Source organism: Stegodyphus dumicola, chromosome 5, assembly GCF_044657685.1.
Source record: "Stegodyphus dumicola isolate Sdum_Otavi_A_Nest chromosome 5, ASM4465768v1".
NCBI classification, from domain to species: domain Eukaryota; kingdom Metazoa; phylum Arthropoda; class Arachnida; order Araneae; family Eresidae; genus Stegodyphus; species Stegodyphus dumicola.
This window is the reverse complement of record NC_140772.1, coordinates 531299-552407: the sequence shown is the minus strand read 5'-3', so window position 1 is coordinate 552407 and position 21109 is coordinate 531299. Positions and strand designations below refer to the sequence as shown.

At 31.0% G+C, this 21109-nt stretch overlaps 1 long non-coding RNA gene across 1 annotated transcript; it reads left to right on the top strand.

Annotated features, from left to right (window-relative positions):
• The first annotated feature begins 13121 nt into the window (after positions 1 to 13121).
• On the top strand, positions 13122 to 19487 carry LOC146996997 (uncharacterized). The gene is made up of 4 exons (XR_015041059.1): positions 13122 to 13246; positions 14758 to 14838; positions 18124 to 18210; positions 19097 to 19487. It is a non-coding gene; the product is annotated as an uncharacterized LOC146996997 (long non-coding RNA).
• Positions 19488 to 21109: the final 1622 nt, after the last annotated feature.

Below are 21109 nucleotides of genomic sequence, written 5' to 3'. Positions count from 1 at the left end.
ACGATTATTTCAAATGATCGTTTTAACAATGTTATTATAGCTAGTTTCCAACACTGAATAATGAGAGTGAATTCTTCATTCTTTGAAGGACGTTCAACTACTTTTCTTTATTTAATCGTTTTCTTATAATTTATTGCTCAGGTTTTAATAATGACTAAAAATGTTATCATTGGAAACATGTAACCGATGCTGAAAAACGGACAATAAAATGATATTATAAATAAGGATTTTATACGATTACCGCTTATTCCAAAACTTTTCAAATTTTCGTATTTAAAAGTTTTGCATCAATGAGAACAACGTTCTGGATTTTGGCTAAAATTCAAAAACTAGAAGTACTTTTTAAGCAAAGCTCTGAACAGATTTTCATAAAGAAATACATTATAAGACAATCTATAATTTTTCAGAGTTGATATTTAAAACAGGTATGTGAGCGAGAACCACACATTATATTTAAGAGCCTTAAATATGTTCTTAGAGTTTTACCAAATGCAACGAGAATGAGCTCAATATGATTTTGGTTTGGTTTGGTTTATTAGATTCCGGCAAAGCACTCGAGGGCTATCTGCCTTAAGGGAGGGATGCCTTCGTGGAGGACTTTTAAAGGGAAACTGGCTCGTATACACGTTACACATGGGGAAAACCACAAAAACACCCATGCAGCCAGCCCGTTCGCGGGATTCTAACCTCCGACCGAACTACTCAGCGACGTTACCGCTCGGCCGCTGGTGGGGCGAGCTCAATATGAAGATGAGCTCTTGTTGCAAAGCATTTAAATGTATTAGTCTCAACCCTCAGTGGGCCCAGCGTAAACACTGGTACTTCTCTCCGAGATTAGAATCCCGGTGGCTGCATGGGCGTTTTGTTTTCCCCATTTATAAGTTCTAACGATTCAGTTTCCCTTAGAAAGCTCTCTACGAATCCTCTACCGAGGTTCGAATCCTAGACGTTACACATGGGGAAAACCACGAAAACGCCCATGCAGTAGTTGCTCATTCGCGGGGGTCGAACCTCTGAACGAATTACCAGTGTTCAGCGACTTTACCGCTCGGCCGTTCGTGGGCCCATACCCGATATTACAGAAAATTCCTGTGCCAAATTGGGGGAGTTCTGCACATGAGCGGCGACATGATTTATGAGCTTTTAGTTTTTATGCGATATTTCGGTGAAAGAAAAAAAAAACCGTGTGGTTGGATTTTGGTGTTGCGTTGTGTTAATCTACGTGCTTCGATACTGGTTTATAAAGAAATTTGACTTCATAAGAAAGCATATTCGGAATTTTGAGTTTTTATGTGCTGGAGTCATTAAACTTAATATAACAGGTATGTTTTCATTTGACATTGAGAATTTATAGACCTTGAAATTAAACTGAGGTGTTGAAAATGCATGACTTAGTGCTTTTGTGCTTTTAGTTTGAATATTAGGAGCATTTACTGGCTCTGTTTAAGAAATTTTGTGTTTGAGTTTTGTCTTCATTAATTTTGTTATGCGTGAAAGAAGGGATTATTTGACAAGTTTTGGGGAATTTTAGAGTTTTTATGCTTTCTTATTTTCCCGCTTTTTCATGTAAAGCAAATGTATTTACATACAATATAATTAGGGAATGATTGACTCTGTTACGTTCAATAACTTTAAAATACGTGCATGTGGGGATGACAAAATTGTTTTTGCTGTTTAAGCATGTTTTCTTATTTCACGCTTATGTATGCAGTGCTTTTTCTGTTTTATGCATTTTGAAACACATGGGTAAGTTTGTGTGATTGTGAGAAGAAGCTTACTTAGTTCACTGTTCCAAGTTTCAAATGTAAACAGATATGGCATTTATTTTTAAAAAAATTATACTCATTCGGACTAAAACAACTTTTAAATTGTTGATAATTCTACAAGTATTGCCTGCAAATACATAATGTACAAACTATACTGGAAAATGTGCAGATGCTTAGGTCAAGTATTATAACTTTCTGAGTAACTGAGGAGTCGACCAGCACTCACGGTCGCTGAACACTGAAGCCGTTGACCACTGGTTTGACCTGAGCCCGTTTCCATGCGAAGGGTATTTTCGCTGATCTCTCCGTGTGTACCGACGATATGAGCCAGTTTTCCTTAGAAAGTCTTCCATAAAGGCATCTCTTCATTTAGGCAGAGAGAGCCTTTGGATGCTTTATCATAATCAGAGGTTGAAAATGAGTCAGAGTTAGAGGTTTGGAATTAGAGGAATCGAAATATGGAAACAAATTGGCATGTCATTTCAGAAAAAGTCCTATTTTATGTCAAAGTACCTATATTAGAACAACGCTGTACTTAAGTCTACTATATATCCTAAGACGCACTTTCGAGACACGAAAAACGCAATTTGAATTTCGTCAATTGGAACAGAGAACGGCCAATTGACGGCTATAGACTTGCCTCATTTTGTTTTTTGCGCACTGTACCTTTTACTCGCCGTTCATGGCCTACCTTTGAATTACCTTTTAAAAGTGGAGAAACAGCCCATTTCTCGCAGATATAGGTTTGTACATTCTGTGTGTTTACATTTTAGTATAACGCCCGTACTTTAATACACTTTGTGAGAAATATTTTAATGGTTCGGAGGTAACTCTTCATCAACTAATTGGACAACACATATTCTTATATTTAAGGGATACTGGTTTTCATAACACATTCTGAAATGGTTTTAATATTTCTTTAATGTATTTTAAATGTTGATCCTATATGAATCTTACTCGTTTTAATAAATGAATTTTATCTGTTTTAATAGTTGAATTTTATCGTTCATCTCAGCTTCCTTCATTTTATTATTTCTGTTGCTTTCATCAGGGCTTCTAAGTTTTTTGTGTGTATATTAGTTTGCTTCTGAGTTATCTGCGTTATTTGTGTCTCTATAACTTGTGTTTTTACCCACTTTACTTCTTGAAGTATCTGATACCTGTTTCGGTGCAGATAGCCTTTGAGATTTTGCGCCAGAAATCCACAACGAACCAACCCAGAGGTTGCAGCATTTGCAACAAAAAATGCATGATTTAATAAAAATAAGTATGATCGTAATTAAGCATGCGTATATAGTAAATTGTGTTATGGAAATTTATTCCTGAAATATTTACGGAAGAGATCACAACGCAATGAAGGGTGGGTTACAATGGTGTCTTATACAAGATCAACCGAAAGATACTTCTGTAAATAACAAAATTTAATGTTAAATATAACCGATGTCGTACAGTTCAAGACGTTTCAAAGAGTACTAGATAGTCTTCGAATTATTGATATTCATCTTTGTAGTTTAAACATTAAAGATATTTTTTCAGAGCTTAAAAGTCGAATGAATTAGTCTATCCGGACGGTTCTTATTATTAATGAATTAGTCTATCCGGACGGCCCGAGGCTAAATTTGTCAGAAGGGGGGGGAGAGGGTTAGACTGATTGAAAGAGGAATATGAGAGACCTATAAATGTTGAGATATATGAGGTATGTTGGCGTATTTTCCAGTTTAATTCAATAATATGAAATTAAAATTCGTTTGATTTAAAACTGAAATTTACACTTAAATTTCCTCGTATCAGAAATGGTAGCTCACATTTTATGATATAACGCGGTAAGGACAGCGTGTCATGGGTAAAGCTTTGTTTTGGCACTGTGAAAAGGGAAGGATGTCTCACATTTAACCACAAAAACTCGGTGATTAGAAGTGCATTGCTTCTCGCAACATATTTGTCTTTCGAATTGAATTAAAAACTTTGTGATTTAAAAGAAATATATTGCCACTGCACGAAATGATATATTTTTATCTTGCATGCGGCACTGTTTTAACGTTCAGTGAAGACGAGATATTTTTTATTCACATTTATTCTCTTATTAATTAACAAAGCCAGCGATTTTAAAGCGATAAAGATCGTTCCATTTCGATTATTTCTGGACCCATAAAATCACACCGCCTGAATTCATTAAAATCTTCTATATCTGTAAAAGATATGAGTGTCTCTTTGTTTGTGTATAATATATACAAGTTTACAATTGTGTTTCTATCTTCATGAAATATTGCCCTTGTGAACTTAAAAGTAAAATGAAGGTTAAATATGCAAAACCGTTTGTGTCACCGTCTACATAAGATTTCGAAAAATGACCCCACAAGGTCTCATGGCATGTATATTAGAATGTCGTGCCAACATCACCCATCTTGGATTAGGTGCCGTTGTTGCGTTAAATCTATCAATTCCTATCAAAAACTTTAAATGACGCCCTATTCGTGTACTCTTTAGAACAGCTCGAACTATACAGAAGACTGCAGAAAATATAAGCGGAATTATGCGTGCTCTGTATTAGTTTTTTGCGAATATTTCGAAAACTGTGAAAAAAATCTGCCAAAATGGGTGGGGATTATCGAAAACTCATTTCCTAAAAAAAAAAAAAAAAAAAAAAAAAAAAAAAAAAAAAAAAAAAAACTGATAACGAAGTATATATCAGTTCTTACTAAAATCATTACAGGGCGCCGTGTTAGTTTTACGTTGTTGTACGTTGTACGTTATGCGAGCTTGGTTAAATTCTGCTTAGTTCATCTTGTACCAAAATAAGGGTAAAATCTCAGTTTATCTGAGATTTTAAAGAAACTGTTCCTCTAAATCAGTGTTTCTTAACCTTTCTAGAGAGTCGCACCCCATTGAAAAATGTGTTTTAATTTTTTTAGTCTAGAAAAATACATTTTATGCGAAACTTATTGTTTATTGAAAAACATTGTACATTTTATATAAAAATAAAAACAATATTATTTTTATTAATGACTAGTCTGTTGTTTGCTCATTATTATACTGGCGAAGCGAGGTTCCTTTTTTGAAAGACATACGCATTTAAGCGATTTCTCGCTTTGGTTTTTATATGCAAAAGCGATGAAAATCTCGGGGCCCACCAGCGGCCGAGCGGTGAAGTCGCTGAACACTGGTAGTTCGGTCCGATGTTCGAATCCCGCGAACGGGCTGGCTGCATGGGTGTTTTCGTGGTTTTCCCCATGTGTAACGTGTATACGAGCCAGTTTTCCTTAGAAAGTCCTCCAAGAAGGCATCTCTCCCCTTAGGTAGATAGCCCTAGTGTGCTTTGCCATAATTAAATACACACCATCGATGAAAATCCCATTTCGCACAAGTAGGTGGTAGCAAAGGGTAAGAGTAACTGCAGTGCTTCGTTCACCAACTCTCGATAACGCTGTAACTGTGAACACCAGAATTGCTGCAATTGTAATTGTTCGAGTTCCATTTGAACATATCCACTTGCTCGCATTTCAATAAGTTGATCTTTTTTCAGATCACTATCATCCATCAAATTTAAGTCAAATAAAAATGGATCCAGTATCCATCTCTGAGTTTTGGTAATATTTTCGGTAGAAAAATATCCATTGAATGATTCGCTCAATCGTCTCAAATGTATTACAATGTCGGGTATAATTGTATTCTTTTCATTTTTCGCAATAACAGAATCAAGCAAGGGAAAGTTTGCAAAATTCCCCTTTTCTACTCGACGTATCCAAATTTCTAATTTTGCGATAAATGAAGATAATTTTTCACTAAATATTATTATATTTATGCCAAATCCTTGCATCGATAGATTCAATTCATTTAAATGGCTAAATATGTCTGCTAAGTAGGCCAGCCTCAGCATTGCATAATTACTCTCAAAATCTTTCACTAAATCCACGAAAAATGCGATGATTAAGCGCTCGCCTCGGATGTAATTTTACTACATTTACTGCTGTAGTTAGATGTTGTTTTAAACTTTCTGGCAATGCTTTCGACGCAAGTGCATGACGATGCAACATAGAATGCGTTATTATAACTTCCGGTAATTCTCTTTTCATGTGTGGAAAAAATCCTGAATTTTTGCCTAACATTGCTGGGGCTCCATCAGTGCATATAGAGCCAATCACATTCTTTGGTAATTGATATTTAGTAAAAAAATCTTTGATGCGATTGAAAACATCAATTCCTCTCGTATTCACCTCCAGTGGCTCACAAAATAGTAATTCTTCTATCACCTCTTTTTCCTTCACGTACCTGACAAATACCAAAAGTTGGCTACAATTATCAACATCAGTTGACTCATCCAGTTGCATGCTTATTTTTAGTAGACTGATTTTTATGTCTTCAATTACTTGCATTAAACTATCTTCACTGAGATCTTGTATTTGCGATCGTATAATATCATTCGATAATGGAATCTGTTGGATTTTTTTATGTGCTTCCGAATCTAAAACTGTTTTAACAATAATTAAAGCAGAAGGTTTAATCAACTCTTCAGCGATCGCGTGAGGTTTCTTTTCTTTTTTTTTTTTTTTTTTTTTTTCTTTTTCTTCACATAAATATGCCACTGGATATGACGCTTCTAATAAAGGTTTTTGAATTGCTGGTCCGCACAATTTTAGGATAGTTCCACTGGTATCAAACCGAGCCTTCTTTGACTTCAAGCTGTTCATGCTATGCGCTTTTTCGCCACCATGGAGATTGTTGAAATGCTCTAATAACTTTGATGGTTTTAGATTGATGTTTGAAAATATCTGGGAACACAAGATGCATTGCGGTCGCTGCGTGCCATCTTTTTCGGTTGTGCAGGTAAATCCATAACCAGCATACTTATCGTTCGATTGTCATTTTTTTGACATAGTGGGGTTCACTATAATCGATTTAATTATTTAGAAACAATGTAATATAATATATATAATGTTCTTACGTTTGTAATATCACTGAATCCTATTCGGCTTGAACGGGCAATTAAGAATGTATTAGTCTCAAGAGGTTTCTGGACAAATCAGAATACACAATACCACATTATAATAAATTTAATAAATGATATTTAAAAATTTTTATGGTTAGGTAGGGGCTTCTCCCGCACCCCCAAAAATACATTCCCGCACCCCCAGGGCTGCGGGCACCCCCGGTTAAGAACCACTGCTCTAAATGGAGCCTCTTTGTTCTGCATAAAGCTAGGCAATGCTGGTCTCTTCAGCTTGTAATATGCATTTTGTAGACTTTAATTTCTTTGTCTTTGTATTGTTTGTTAGTACATGTACTAAAGAAAATTCTATTGTGGAATCCTTTCCTAATAAAAGCTTTCTTTTTTAATTGTAATATGGTATTTAGGCCAAAAAATACAGAATTACTTTTTGATGAATTCTCAAATTTTGATTCTTTAGAGTACCTTTTGAATAATATTATGTGGAATACAAAGAAGCATATAGTTTATTGTGCTATTATTTTTCAAATAAGTCTATGGTTTTTCTTTAGCATTTTTGAGCGTTTTAAGAAATTCCGTTATATTTTAAACTGTTTTTGTACCATAATAATATTTATTTCAAATACTCTTAATCAGCCTTTAATATTACGAAAAATGAAGCTAATGATTAAAATGTTTGTATATTTTATTCATTACTGTGTTGGGATAATGTATTGATTAAAGTGTTCGTATATCGTTGGTATTTGTAAAAGTGTTTGGAAACATGTGATTTAAGTGTTTGTATATTGTGTTTTATAAGCTTTTATTTAGTTCACTAGTGGTGCTTCACTACGAGTGGAATTTTGCCATCTATTTTCAATCTACTTCCTTATAAACTATGGAGTTCAACGCAGTTTATACAGTTTATAAGGAACAGTTGTCCATGACAACGCAATGCGTTAGAATATTAAACAAAACATTGCTATATTGATAAATAATAGTAAATGGGAATCAGAGTTCTTTGAAAATTAAACTGAAGCAAAATTTCTATTTCTGTAATATTATTATTGTGAATTATTTAAACCAGCGGTTCTCAACCTTTCGACTAACAAGTACCATCTAAATAAATACTGAAAAACGTAAGTACCACCGCTACATTTTACAATGATTTTTTTCAGTTTCTCAACAGAAATATTAAAAATGAATATATTTTGCCATTTGCACAACCTATTGCCTGTTTGTATTAAATATGCATATATAAAAAATATATTAGGTTAAAAATGGGTTACAATTTTTACTATCAAAATTTAAGTTGTAATACTTTAATTCTAAAATTGAGTGCGAAATTTGGGTCCGTTTAAGGAAGACAAATTTCCTTGTGTCTGGTCTTACTTCACTTAGTTTTAACAGGAAATTAGGATCCACTTTTAATTTTGTTTAGCATTTAATTTTTAAATATAACATGGATGAAAATCATTGTTCACACAAATAGGTTTGTGCAAAAAGGGAATAAAAAATTAATAGCTTTATTTGAATTGCCTTTAAAGTTATTTTTCGGTTCAGATAAAAGTTAACCAGTGCATTATTTTTGAAATCTTCAGTTAGAGTTCGATCATAGGAAACTTCTATCAATTTTTCTTTTTCTTCACGAGATTTTTGAATTTAATAGTTTAAAATACTTTTTCTTTGCGTACCATCTATGTTTCTCTTGCGTACCACCGGTTAGAGCACCTGATTTAAACTATTAAAAATTTTGATTAATTAATGAATGCTGTTTTCTCTACTGGCAAATAAGGAAATAAATTAGAACTTATTTTGGTTTTAATAATCTTGATAGCTCAATAAATCTTGAAGTGTAAAATAAAAAAAATGGGAGAAGAAAAAATTTTAGAAGAAAAAAATTAGGTTTGGGAAGAAAAATGAAAAGGAAATTTAAAGTTATTTTCAATGAAAAAGATGAAAGTAAAGTTCTATTTGTGAAAAGAACAAAAGAAAAAATTGAACTTACGAAAAAAAATCTTAACTTTTGCAAAATAAATAAATTGTAAATTTAAAAACTCTTTTTACTTCCTTGTACGAAGTAAAAAGGAAGTGAAGGAAAAAAGGAAATTCCGGGTAATCGCGAAAATTTTCAGGCAGTATATTTCAACGAAAATATCCCATTTTGACCTCTTTCAAATGCAATTTAACGATGTATTTCCGTGATATCTGTGTAAGGACAGAATAAAACACTCCAAAAAAATTATAAAACTGCTTTAAAACCTCCAAAAAAATTATAAAACTGCTTTAAAATGAATTCTGAAGAGAATTTTCCGTGGCATCTCTACGAACGTACGTATCTCGCATAACTCAAAATCGAGTAGCCTCATAACGTTGAAATTTTGTATATAGGACTGCTATAACATGTAGATGTTCATCTCATATTTTGGTTGCAATCGGCCTCTCCAAACGTATATAAATATATTTATATATATGTCCACTCTGTTACCCGGCTCATTGATCTCAGTTTCTTTACTCTTATATGTTTGTAAATTGTACATTTTTTGCTTTAAAAATGATTGAATTATGTTGTTCTTATCTTCCGGTTAAGGTTTTTATGCCTTTAGTAAATCTGTATGCAATATTTTTAGAATTATCAACAATTTTAAAATTGTTTAAGTGCCGCTAAGCCTAATAATGTTTTTGATGGCGGCTATTCCTCTCGTTTACATTTGAAACAGCAAGATAGCGGATTTGTTGCCAATCTAGAGAAACTTAGCTTCGCAACAACAAAGATAACGCCTTCATTTATTATTGCCAATTAAATCATACTTAATCCATTTTGGAATTTTTTCGAGGAAATAAGTGTTTAAGATTTACTTCGTAATTTTTAATACAGATATTTTGAGTTTTTATGTATGTTTGCCTTGTCGCGAAGTGAAAACTGAATTAATTGAATGAGAAATAGTCAATCGTCTGTGAAAAACTGTTTCTTTTTTGTTTTCTTTGCTTAATTTCTTTTATACATAGTTCTAGCTTTATTGTAGTATTTGAATAGAACATGTGGGAACGATTAGATAATTCTTTAAATGATATAAATTTTGTGCATTCTGAGTTATAATATGAACGAAATATAATACTGTTAAATAAACCTAGCGCCAGAGTGTCGCTATGGTAAACAAAGTGAATTTTAAAGAATGCATTTATTCTATTGTGGTTTATGCGCTGTCGGCGAAATAGGTTTAATTCAATCTAATAACTTTAAATGAAATGCAAGAAAAATGCGTATAATTTAATATTCCGTACAAGGAAGTCATGTGGTGTACACATCAGATTTTTTTTTAAAGTAGACGTAGACCTTTTTCAGGACCCAGAAAAGAATTGTAAAAACTTTGGTGACGATAGCTATAGTAGTGACTCAGATATCAGCAGATTTTCTTATATATATATATGCTATAACCACATATAATAAAAATTAGCCATCGTATTGACACCTACTAGGAAAGGTATAAATATCATTACGTGGATTGCTGTAGGGAAGGCATAAATGTCATATATGGGACATGGGGGCACTTTTAAAATACTGTTCGTCTCGAAAGAATTGCCGTAGAGTAAGAAAAGGTAAGAGACATTTGAATCTATCCCGGTGAGTATTCTCTATCGAAACCTGGACAACGCCGGAGAAGTTTATACTGTCGTAAGTTCCCCAAGACTTAAACCAACAAGAGACTCTTTACAGGCATTTAGCCACATTATTTTAGCCAGGCTGGCTTAATTTACATTGTGTTCAGATCAAGAGCAGCACAATTCTAACGTATTTTTATAAATTGCTAATAAAATACTACACTTAGTAAAGAGTGGTTTCTTATTTGTAGAAAATAATTTTGAGACATTTTTTAAAGAATTTGAATAGCACTTTATTCGTGCATTAAAGGATAAATTTTAATTCCTTCAAGGCTAATAATATTTAAATTTTCTTTCTTAGCTTTGGAAGACTTTGTAGTTGGGCACATATTTTCAACATTTCTAAATTCTTACACTATAAATCTCGCAGGGTGGGATTTGGAGGGTGACAGCCATGGAGGTAGGAAAGGGAGGAGGGGCCATTCCGCGCTAGAAGTGAAGCACTGCTTTGAAGCTTGGGTCACCAGACGGGGTGTTCTTTAAAATCGTAAAAAACAACCTTATATTTAGCGTAGGTATAATGAAACACTAAATCGATTTCGAGGGCAGCTAAAGGTCCCTCCTCATCAGGAGAAAGAAAAAATCTAGTTATAACCACGTGCAGTGCTGATAAGCACCACCTGTTTCTGTGATTCCTATTTTCTTCTTTCTATGTATTTCTTTCTCCTGATGAGGAGGGACCTTTAGCTGCCCTCGAAATCGATTTAGTGTTTCATTATACCTACGCTAAATATAAGGTTGTATTTTACGATTTTGATTGTCACATTAGCGTGTTTCTCTTCTAGTCTGGGGTGTTCTTTGTTTACATTCAGAAGCTCGTTTGACAAGATTCTGATAGTATTTCGACACACGACAGTTCCATAGAAATCGAAAAAGGGACACTCTCGCATGAAAGAAACATTCATAGTGTGATGGATAATAGCAATTTGTATAGTTTACTGACATTTACGCAAAAATCACATCTTGGTTATTTTTCGATAACTAACAACAGCGATTTTGATTATGAATTTGTTTTATAAAATTCTAAGCAGTTGCACTACAAAAATATAGATTTTAAGAAAATTGCTAAAAGAGATCTGCCAAAATTTATTTTCTAGAAGATTTGAAAAGTTTGAAACTTGATGACTAAATGTAAATATAAAATTATGTATGTTAAAATATTTGTAATAAGGCACATAGGTCAGATTAAGTTTTTATTAAATAGAGTAACACATGCAAGGGCTATCTGCCTAAAGAGAGAGATGCCATCGTGGAGGAATTTTGAAGAAAAACTGACCTGTGAGTGGGTATTAAAAATAATACTTATAATTTTCATTCAAATTATATTCATATATATTTTTTATGTAAAACTTTCGGGTGTATGCTAAATTAGTGTAAATTACTTTACACGAAAAATATAGTGAATGCACAGAAATTAAAGATTTGCACATGCCGGAAATGATAAATAGGAAATATGTATGGGTATTTATGCATGTGCTTGCAAAAATCATGTATCTGCCTTTGACAAAATACTTAAATATTCATTAAATTATTTATAAATGTATTTGAAATGAAGAATTTATTCACTTATAAACAACTGTGAAAGTACTGTGAAGAAATCTAATGATTAAATGTATCTAAATTATAATGATTATAAATGTTATCTAAATATATAATAACCTTAATATTGAATTGTAAACATAAATTGAAATCCTGTTGACAAATACGTTATAAAACTATTTAAGCAAGAATTGTTCGTATTGGAAAGCAATCTGTTAAAAGGTATTGTAAAGCAAATGCTATGAGATGCGCACTTAAGAACGTAATAAAGAGTTTTGAATATGTATTGTTGAAATGAAGGGTAAAAAAAAATCTGATAAGTATAATTAAAAGAATTATTCCCTTTACATTTTATAATAACTCAGTTACAAGTTTTAAATAATACTTAAAAAAAAAAAAAAAAAAAAAAAAAAAAAACTTATTTTATTCCCTTTCAGAAATGTTCAGAGAAAGTCAAATACTACTATTTAATACCTATTTAATTATTAGGAATTAGCGAAATACTTATTTAAAGTATTTCGCTAATTCCTAATAATTCTCTAATTTAAAATGAACCGAATAGAGCATTAATTATAAATTGACTTGCATTTTTCGATTTAAAAGAAGCCAAAAAATCATGTCATATTTAAGAAAATATTTTAGGAAGAAGCTCTATAAATAGAAAAGAAATAATGCATAATTTTAATATTAATAATACAATAAACTTTGAGCTTAATTTTTGTACCTTAACCGAATAAAATCGAATTACCTTAATTTTTTTTTCTAATTTAATTAACGAAAACTTGTGAAAATATTTCATTCAAATTAAACCATTCTGAAAACTGTCCTGTGAAAAGTATAGCATTTAATTCCGTTCAGAATGAAATGTTATTTAAAAATATGTTGTTTTCACATACTTAGGACTCTGAAGTGTTGTAGAAAAAGAAAATATATACATTTATATGTATATTTGCGACGTAATTACAAAATATTTACACCCGAACGCGTCAAATCCCATAGAACTCAATGGTAAATGACCCAATGTTTTGGTCACCACGTAGGGATCGCCGGTGCTTCAGAGCAGGGTACGGAGAAACTTGTTTAGGGCGACTCCATCTTACTTCCTACCTCCATGGTGTTCGCTCCGTTTCGTGTCAAACAACGCAAATTTACTGTCTTGGTAGCAAAACATGTTTCCCACTTGCAATAATAACCTTGGGGAAGGGAGTGAATTGAAGGAGCAGGACGACCTCCTGTCTTGTCATTGTCCACCCAGACTGACCAAACAAGTTTGCTAAGCCAAAGAACGTTCTTTGGCTAAGCGCCATTTCAAGCGAGGACAGTTGTAACAATGGATACAGCTCCTTTCCCAAAAGTAAGTTCGCTTTTAAAATATATATACAATTATTTCTTAATATAAATATCTTAATTATCATAAATTATAGTTAGTTTATGTGTCAAAATTTAAGTATGTAATAAAAAGTAGTTTTAGTTTGCTCTTTTTTTTTAGGTGTCTGTAAATTTTCTTTAAGAGTGTAATGCTGTAACGTAGTTTTATTTATTACGTAATGCTAACACAATGAAAGCTGTACGTATGGATGGTACTTTTTGTAAATAAGTCTTAACATTATTTTTATTTTTGAACAATTTACACAAAGCTATCGAATTTAATTATTTAAATTTAGTTTTGCATGCATTCCTATTTTAAATAGGAAGAACAGCGGTGGGAAAAAAAAAAAAATGCATACTAAAGTTTTGATTTTTTTTAATAACACAAGTGTGTAAATTATTTGGTAGTATTGGAAGAAATAAAAACCGTATACTTTACTGAATTTCCTATTGAAGTCATATCGTTTTCAGCTTCTAGTAGTTTTTAATAGATTTTTAACTTTCATTTTTTATAAATTCTGCTTATAGTTTGTGACAATAAAATTCACTTACTGTTGCGAAGCTGAATTTTTCCAAAATATAAATACTAGCACTACCTGGGTCATATCAACATTCTAAAAGTTATATTTTGCAAATATGTTGTTATTCTCGAGAGTGTAGGTGTAGCTAAGGCCTCTTGAACATTCAAAAGTCCGGGAGGCCAATAAAGCTGCTAAGACGGCTTTCCGTTTACGATTTTAAAAAAATCTTGCATTCTTTAAAAAAGACTGAAAGCTTCAGATTTTAAATTACGTCCAAAGGGGCGTTTTTTTAACATTTTGTGTGTTACCTTTATTTATAAAATATCATGTTCTTCGCAGTTAAACCATAAAAACATTCAACAGCAATATCGCAAAATAATTTTAAAATGAACATATCTTTAGAATTTCCAATACTCTCGCGAGCTGGAGATTTTTTTTTTTTTTTTTTTTTTTTTTTTTTTTTACTCGTACAGTCTTGCTATTGCTCGCTTTGAAATCGTTTACTTTGTTAATCAAAAATTCGTTGAAGTATTAGAAAATATTAAATAATAAAGCAAATAATAAAACCAACTTCAAATTCAAATTAGGGCTTCCACATGCCCATATTCTATGGAAGATTACCTTATTCAAATTTTGTTGGCTCTAGGTACCGTTGTTTTATTACAATACGAGAAACATACATACATTCATGCAGATTCTTCATTATTTAATTTCTTTAAATATAATGTTTGGTGGCAGCAATTTGAAATGAAACATATCGGGAATATGCAAAATGCAAAATATATGCAAAATGCCAAAACGAAATTAACAGTCCTTCTGGGAGAATTGTCCCTTTGGACTAAAAAAAAAAAAAACCTTGTCCATTCTACATAGGTTCCATATTCCTAATACTTGTGCCACAGCAAATTGTCAAATTTATCTGCCCCTTGTCTTTCTTTTAAACTTTAGCACAATAAAATACTTTTTTTTTTTTCAGGAGGCATTACATGATAGTTCAAAATTATCAGATTTTTATAACTGCAAGAAGTTCCCGAAGATGCTGTTAATGTCCTAAAAGGTAATTTTATTTTCTACTCTGTTTTAAATTAAAAACTATACCTAGTCCGGATTTTTGAAAATTCCAGATATTCAGTTGACTTTATATGCTATATACATGTATTTATTTTATGCTAAATATGTATTTACTGACAAATATACGTATATGCCAATATATAATATGTACATCAAATGTTTATTTCTTTTAATGCAAATAAGAAAATTAAAAAAACAGTATTTATTTTTAAAAAATGTAAGGCATGTTTTTTTTCAGACTTAATTAAATAGTAAAATTCGTACATGTCTAAACATTTTTATTTCAACTGAAACAAAACTACTTTTTTATATGTAAGCCATAAAACCTAAATGTTTGATGCATTTTTATTTTATAATATAAAAATTAAGCAATATTGCTTTATATTTGTGGCAGCGCCTATCATATTTAAAAAATTAACTTATTTTATTAACAGATAATAGAATGCACAATTAAAAAACAGCTTCCCCTCCCTTCTATTGCGGGAGAAAACCTAATTCGACGGGTTATTTTTATTTATTTATTTCCCCTTCTAAGAAAACTTGTCAGGCATACTTTCAAAATTGTCGAAATATATACTAATTTAAACATGATAATTCTGAAATGATTCATAGATAAATTCATATACATCAAACTCAATAGTTAGAAAGTTAAACTAATGACATTTACTTATTACTTTTCAAGATTATTGCCTTTTCATTTCAATTAGTTATTATATCTTCTCCTAGTGATATTAAAATGAGTGAGAGGATCTGATGAAGTAATGTTCAAAATAATATAATTGTTTACATTAGCAAAAGCTATTGTTGTATCAAACAAGTCTTATAAACCTTTTCTTATCCACAGTCCTTTAAAGTAGGAAAGAAATGTAAGTAACCTGATTTTAATAAACTCATATGAATTCATTTTCTGGTTTAGATAGGATTTAAAGACCCAGGTAACACAGCTTGTTTACATTTTCAATAACTAAGTTATGTGAACACTGTTAGAGGTGTAGCCAGAGTTCTTGCTGCCTTGCTCAGTGCACAATAAAAAGTCTATAAAATGTCAAAATGATATATATAAAAACAAAATATCTGGGTTTATTTTTGAAATAAAACATTAATTCTAATATCGTAAAGTACTATTTTGTTTGTTTTCCTATACACAAAATCATTAATAGTATTCTAAAAGTTTGATTTCTACTCTATCAGCTGATTTGTAGACAGTATGGTACAATTTCTCAGTCTTAGGTGTTTTTTAATCCATTTGTACTTTGCAAAATTCTCGCAACAGTCATGAAAAAAATTTACAGATGTATATCAGTATTTGGAACTGCATTCTGAAATTTTATGAACTGCAGAAGTTCAAAGTTACCATCCTTCCACCTGCCTTCGAAAACACTACCGCAAAGAATCCAGTAAATGTAAACGCTGCAAAAGCACAAAGCTGGTAGAATTCTCTTGCGGCCTCCTCGCTTTCTTTCGCTGCTGTTCAAAATTTATTTGCATGTGTCATTTTTTCTCAATTTATTATTATTTTGTCTGATTTCCGTACTATGTTTCCTAAAAGTGATTTTAAAGTGTTTGCAAAGAACATTTACGAAACTGCATACTCGAGTACTTGTCTTGGCATGAAATTAAGCATAATGGTTGAGATACAGTCAAGGAAATATTAAATTGCGTTTAAAGAATGTTTCCTTCTAAGATAATATGTTGCCGAAAATTTTCTTAACGGAACAGTTTTCGGCACAATTTTCAGAAAATGGGGTAAGGCCAAATTGATTTCAGTAACTAATATTTACTTTATGTAAATTTTACTTACATATGCTTAATATTATATTTCTTGCTGCTCATTCAGAGTCGTAGCTAGGGTTTTCAGTGCCCAGGGACAACTGAAGATTTCGCGCCCCCTACTGCTTGCCAAGGATGGAAAACATTTAATTCTAAAATGCCATATCATCAGTTTGGCGCCTTTTGGATCCTGCGCCCGGGGACAGATGCCCCTTGCCCCCCTCTATCTACGCCCCTGCGCTCATTTTAATTTATATGCCCTAAATACCATGTTTAACAGGCTGTTTACTTACAAATGCTTAATATCATGATTTTTCTCCGAACATTAATGCACATCCCCTAAATATTACCCACCAGCGGCAAAGTCGCTGAGCACTGGTAGTTCGGTCCAGAGTTTGAATCGCATGAAGGAGCTGGCTGCATGGACCTTTTGTGGTTTTCTCCATGTGTAACGTGTATACGAACCAGTTTGCCTTACAAAGACCTCCACGAGGCATCCTTCCCATTAGCCAGATTTTTGATGGCATGTCAGCAACTAAATGACAAATAAAGGCTTTGAAAAGCTGTCAGAATTTTATCGAAGCTGTCGAAATTATGCTTGGCAGTAGATTGGATCAAGCTCTAAATACAAAAACAGGTCAATTTGAAACCAAAATTGTAAAAGAAACATTTCAGTATGTTTTAGTCATAAAAACAATTGAAATGGTTTTGTCTAATAGCCATGTAAGAAATTGTATCGAAACTGAAACAATTTCTAATGATAGACATTTAAAAAACAGTTTTCATCTTTTTATATATGTCCCAAGAATTTTGAAATATGTGGAAACAAAACGCCCTGATCTTCTGGTACCAAGTATTGCTGATTTCAGTGGTAAAAATCTTTAAAAATTTAATTAGGATTATAAATGATAGAATACTTTAAAACTTTTCTTTGTTTACTTTTTAATTACCTAGAGTAAAGTAATTTTGCATCTATTACTCACATTGGTCTTTATTCTTAAATGGCTTATAGTTTTTTCTTCTGGCTCGTAAAGATAAGCTGTAAATGCATGTGCCTCTAGTGCCAAAGGCTTTTTTAATGATATTTTTTAATCATTATGTAATAAACGTGTGTTATATAGATGACCTAAAAGCATTAGTTTTGCTCACAGAACTTTTCCTCAGCTAAAGTTATTGGAAAGAAAGAGGGAAAAAGGTTTTATTCATTATTAATGAGTAAATATTTGGCATAAGTCTATGCATAAAAAATAATTTCATATGCTTAGCTATAAAATTCTTTTCATAGGATAATATTTTTAGTTTGCAGTGTATGTATATGTAAATAAGCTATTGATACTATATGTAAATGAGTTGAGCTGCGTATCCTTTGAAATTTGCTACATATTCTATCTTGCAAGGTTCATGTGTGATATTTATATAGTTTCAATTAATTATTACATTTCACATGCAATTTTTATCCAGTATATGTCTTTTATATATACTTTTATTTTTATTTTTGTAGGGTAAAGGCAAAGCAAGTATTTTAGCCTCAGGCTGTTATTTGAAAAAAAAAAAAATCCAAATTCTGCACTTCTAATATTTGCTAAATGTAAGTATTAAGGAATTTTGATATGCTTTGCACTAACTTTCATTTTAAGAGGGCAGATTATATTAAAATGAGCCATTTTACAACAGTGAATGTATTTGGCCTCATGTGGCTAAAATTCATCTTCTCAGTCTGCTTTCGACTATTGTACCCACAGATGATGCATGGTCATTTAGCTAATTTCTGTAGAATTGGAATTGCATTGATTTGAATGTCACCTACATACTAGCAAATATTTCGAGAGAATAAGATGGTTTGTAATATGTGTGATGCGTTTATATGATCTAAATCTAAAGCATGACACTAATCATATATATGCATGCATATACAGTGAACATAGTTTTTTTTTTTATTTATTTTTTTATTTTATTTTGTAAAGTGATGGAAAAATTTGCTTCAAGGTGAAATTCAAAAGATACATTTCCAGCCAGACTATAGCGATCATGAAATCAAGAACAAACATCTTTACAATAACAATAGTTTATTATGAACAACAATAGTTTATTATGAAGGGATGATACTTGTTTTCATAAGGAAAAGACACACTAATTTTCCATATAGTTTGTTCTTTTTACATTTTTATGTACATTATTTATTACATTTTTCATTAAGAAGCAACGCACAAATAAACTATCCTATTCTATATTTGCATCAATATAATATTTACATATTCCTATATGTATTTATACTGCATTTTTACAGAAACTAAAAGCAAAAGACCTCTATGTGAATAAAATTACTAGGAATTACTTATTTTTGAAAGAAGAAAAAATTTTCTGGCGATATTTTTTAATTGGAAAGATAAACTTTCTAGTATGGCTCATTGGTATTTGACTTGTCCTAATACATAGGTAATGGATGTATTCTTAATAAAGAAATTTATTTTCAGGGAATAGAAGACATGGAGTCTCTTGGACCAGCTCAGAATAAACAGCCCATTATCGTGTGTATTACAAGTTCATTCTATATTAAAGCAGTAAATCACTTAATAGCATGCCCAAATCATGCCATGAAGGCATTTGACATTCTATTTAAAACTAATTTTGTATTTAGCGTTCAATATGCACATACATCAACACATTTTTATAATTTTGTGGCAAGCCTTTTGTATAATGTCGGCACTCCTAGAGCTTGTGTGGACTCTTTAAATACATGTTTTGAGTATGAATTTATTGCATTCTGTACATGCATTACATTTCATATTTTTAATGTTATTTTATTGTCATATTTTCCATTTATATATATATATATGTACATATATTTCCTAATAAAGAGTTTTTCATGCATTGCTTGTTTTCACTTATATTTAAAATACTTCGTTCATTGAAATTATTATAATTCTGCAGTTATGGTAATGATTCCTATTCGGATTTAATCAATAAATGAAATACATAATAATTTTCAGCAGAATTATGAAAAATGAATTTTTAGCTTACACATGTGAGCTATAATTCATATTATTTCACTTTAAAATTTACTTTATTTTTCCCAAATGAGACTTGGAATTAGCATATATAAAAATAAGTTATAGTCTAAAAGTATATGTAAGCATTTATTCACCTGTAATGATTAATGTATAGGAATTTGTATGCATATAACTTCTCAAAAATAGAAAGCTTAACAAGCTAAATGAAGATTTTAGACTTTATTCAAAATTTGAGGTAATGATTAATTTTAAGCTCTTCATAATTATGTAATAAGAAATAGAAACATTTCTTTTGCAATATTTTGTGCAATATATGAAGCTAAAAACAATAGCATGAGAGTATTTTATGGTTACTTATTTTCTGAATCTCATACATTGAAAATAAAGCTGAATAGTTTTCCTGTAAGGGAAATTAAATTCGCATTTGTTTCTTACTTCAATGTATATTAAAATTTATTATTCGATTTTTTATGCATATTATGCTCAAGTAGACAAACTACTAGTAACATCAATTCACAAATTGTATTAATATATTCACTTATAAGTAGCATTTTAAGAAGTTAAATCTATCAGATTATGATACAGGTTTACTGACACATATATATATATGATCAGCTGTTCTAACACATTCAAATTTTCATTATAAAATTTGTCAAGAACTATTTTTAATAAATTACTTTTCCAACTAGTATGATTATTTAATGGAAAATTTAGCTTACAATTTACATGATTACGTGCCCAAATCTTGTGAATAAGCATAATTTGCTTTTTTAAATTAAAATATGTCTACAAAATTTAGAATGTATATCACTATATATATAAAAATTCATCTAAAATGATTTTTTAAAATTTCTTTTATGAAACTAAGCATTTTTTGATTTCTCAAATCAAATTTTGAAAATATCTGAAATATTTATTCAAAGTTTTTACCTGAAAAACCTTATTTTTTATTCAAAAACTAAGTTTTTCCATTGCGAATATCTTGCTATTCCAGTTTTTATATATAAGTTGCATTGACGTTCTTATTTTTATTGCTTACTACACATAAAGATAAAAGCCATGTTTCTGTAAAATAAAATATATTCTGTGAGAAAGTGATAGTGTTAAGTATTTCAGAATGTTAACTACACCGAATTTCCAATATTTTAATATGGATGTAATTTTTTTATATGTATATTTCGTTAGATTTGGAAAGAAAAACTATATGTCTAAACAATGAAGATATGATTGTCTTTAAACTGTGTTTTTTTATTTCAGTGATGGTCTACTTTGATTCATAATCCAGTTTTTATATATAAGTTGCATTGACGTTCTTATTTTTATTGCTTACTACACATAAAGGCAAAAGCCATGTTTCTGTAAAATAAAATATATTCTGTGAGAAAGTGATAGTGTTAAGTATTTCAGAATGTTAACTACACCGAATTTCCAATATTTTAATATGGATGTAATTTTTTTATATGTATATTTCGTTAG